The following is a 3389-nucleotide window of genomic DNA, read 5'->3' as shown; positions in this document are numbered from 1 at the left end:
TGTGTGTGAAGCTGGAGAAGGTTGCTAGATTGTGACACGAGAGCTTCACATCCATTTAACTTGGGAGAAGAAGGAGGCAGGTACATATTTCAAGAAGAACGGACTGGGAAGCTTTTCACCAGATTGATATAAGATGCGAGCAGGAAATGATGGTATTGGCTGGTATAAAATTGGACAAGTCCCCAGGTCTGGAAGAATTGTATCACAAGCTGCAGTGGGAGACAAGGAAGGAAATGACCTGACTCGAATGTTTAAGTAGAATCTCGTTACAGGGGAGTTGCCAGAGTAATAGAGATCACCTTTTACAGGAAGGGTTGGTGCAGGTAGACCAGGGAACTATAGATCAGTGAGTATCAGATCAGTGTCAGGGAAAATATTGGGAAAACAGGGAAGGAGACAATTGATCTTCATTGAGAGAGGCAATGTTTGATCAGGGATCGTCAACATGAAGTTAAGAGAGGGTGTTCATGTTGAACGAATTTTATTAAAATTTTTCGAGGAGGTCGTTTATATGTTTTCTTTATGAGGAACGCCTTTGACAAAGCCTCACATGGAAAATTGATAAAGAATGTACAACATCATAGTATCAAGGGAACTAGGTAAATGCCATTCAAATCGTCTTAGAGGCAGGAGAAATAGGGTCGTGGGAGAAGGCTGTTTGTGTGACTGGAGACCAGTGACCCCTGATGTACCCCAGGGATCAGTGCTGTAACCCTTATTATTTGTGTTATTCAAAATGATGCAGATATGAATGTGGAAGGGGTGGGGTGTGTGTGATAAATCAGTGTATCTTTCACACAAAGATTGGCCGGGTAGTTGGCAGTGAGGTGGAAGGCCTTATGTTACAGAAAGATATAGATGCAATGGTCAGATGGGCAGATCAATGGCAGACGGAATGTAACCCTGATAAATATGAGGTGATGCGTTTTGGGAGAAGGAATCAGATAGGGGAGTACTCAACGATTGTCAGCACACAAGGAAGCTCAAAGGGTGCTTCTACACACCTCCCTGAATGTGATTGGACAGGGTAATAGTTGAGTTAAGAAGACATTGGGAATTGTAAATAGCTTTTACTCATTGGAACATCGATTATGAGAACTATACAGGACTTTACTTCGGCCAAGGTAGAATACTGTTTGGAGTTCTGGGAGCCACATTACAGGGAGGATGTGGTTCCACTGGAGTGAGTGCAGAGGAGATTCACCAGGATGTTCCCAGGGTTGGAGCATGTTACCTGTGGAGAGAACCTGGAAAAGCTTGGTTTGTTTACTTCGGAGCAGAGAAGACTGAGGGGGGTGTGATTCAGAAGGATAAGATTACGAGGGTCATGGACAGGGTGGATCGACAGCAGCTGTTCCTTTTAGTCAAAGGGGCAAAACCAGGGAAACACACTTTTCAAGTGAAGGATTTAATGATTTGAGGATTGTTTTTCACCCAGAGGGTGTTGTGTTCTGGAATATACTTCATGAGAGGGGAGCTGTGACGGTAACCACATAACAGCTAAATAGGACTTGAACGAGCTCTTGTAGTTCCATAATATTCCCGGCTACAGGCCTCATGTAGGAGAGTGGGACGTGTGTCGACCATTCTGTATGTCTGACGGTACAAAGACAATGCTCGAAGATTGTATGATATGGACATGAATTGATGGGTTCCTGAAGAGAATATTAACAAGAATTATAAGGGTGAACTGTCAATGGAAAAGGTTAGAGAAAAGAAGTGCAGCTTATTTACAATCTGAACCCAGAAGAAGGAGAATAGAGTACGGGGCAATAGCAAAACTATGACGCAACTACTTCAGTTCTGTCTTCACAGAAGGAAACAAACCAAATAAATTAAATCTTCCCAGCAAGACTGGAAAGTGCCAGTCTCGAGAGAAAAAAAGAATGAAATTAATAAATGAATGCTTTGGGAGAAATTATTGTGACTGAATGTATGGTTGAATTTAGAATACAGATGGAAGGTGAGAAGATAAAGTCCAGTACCAGGGTTCTGAGCAAAAAATAAAGGAGACAACAACAGGATGAGGGAGGAGTTGGCTAAGGTTGGCTGGAAGCAAAGACTTTAAGGTGGAACCATTGATGAACAGTGGCTGGCTTTCAAAACAGTGTTTTTGCAAATGGTCAGCAACAGCATGTAACAGTGAAATGGAAGGACTGTACGAAAAGGGTGATCAGACATGGATGTCTCATGAAATAAGGGGGGCTATCAAAATAAAATAAATGGTATAAATAATGGCAAAGATCAGTGGAAAAGTAGAAGATTGGGAAAGCTATAAAGGTTAAAAGAAAGCAACAAAAAACCTGTCAAGAAAGATAAGATAGATAGATTATAAGAGCAAACTACCTCAGAATATAAAGACAGAAATCAAAAGATACTAAAAATATATAAAATGAAAAGAATGGCTACGGTATTGGTCCTGTAGAGGGTGAGAAGGGGATTTAGTCAGGAAATGGCAGAGGAATTGAAAGGCCACTAATAAGATGCCAGAATTGTGAAAGAGAGGAAGGTAGGTGAGGACCTGGAAACAGCCATGAGAGAGATAGTGTCAGGCAGGTTCATGGATCTAAAGTTAGATAAGCCTCCTGGACGTGATGGAATGCATCCCAGGGTACTAACAGAGGTGGTGGTAGAAATAACAAATGCATTTGTTTTGTAAATTTACTGGATTCTGGTACAGTTCCAGCAGGGGAGAAAACAGGAAATCAGACACCACTGTTTAAAAAAAGTATATCAAAAAGTGGGAAATATAGTCAAGTTAGCCTCACGTGTAGTGGGGAAAATACTTCAAGCTGTAATCAAAGAAAAAATAGCAATGCATCTAGATAGAAATTGTTCCGTTGGACAGATACAACATCAGTTCATAAAAGGCAGGTCGTGGTTAACTAATTTACTGGAAAGCTAAGAAGACATTATGACCACGTGGACCCAGTAGATGTGGTGTACATTTACAAAAGTCATTCGATACAGAACTGTCAAATAAGCTGCTGAATAAGGTAAAGATGTGTGGCGTTACGGGTAATGTATTCACATAAGTAGAGGTTTGGTTAACTAACAGGAAGCAAAAAGTGGGAATAAATGAGTGGTTTTTATTTGGTTACTGATCAGTGACTAGTGGTGTGCCTCTGGGATCAGTGCTGGAACCGCAATAATTCACAGCTTACATGGAAGATTTGGAGTTGGTGACCACGTGTAATATTTCAAAGATTGTAGATGATAAGGAAATGAGTGGCAGAGCAAATCTGCAGACGACGGATAAACTTTTCAAAGCGACAAAAAATAAGTGAGTGGGCAAAGGTCTGGCAGAAGGAGTACAATTACAATAAATGTGATTTCATCCATTTTGGACGGAATAACAGTACAAAAGACGATTATTTGCATGGCAAAAA

The sequence above is a fragment of the Chiloscyllium punctatum genome, chromosome 21, assembly GCF_047496795.1.
Source record: "Chiloscyllium punctatum isolate Juve2018m chromosome 21, sChiPun1.3, whole genome shotgun sequence".
Classification (NCBI taxonomy): domain Eukaryota; kingdom Metazoa; phylum Chordata; class Chondrichthyes; order Orectolobiformes; family Hemiscylliidae; genus Chiloscyllium; species Chiloscyllium punctatum.
Note: the sequence above shows the minus strand (reverse complement) of the source record.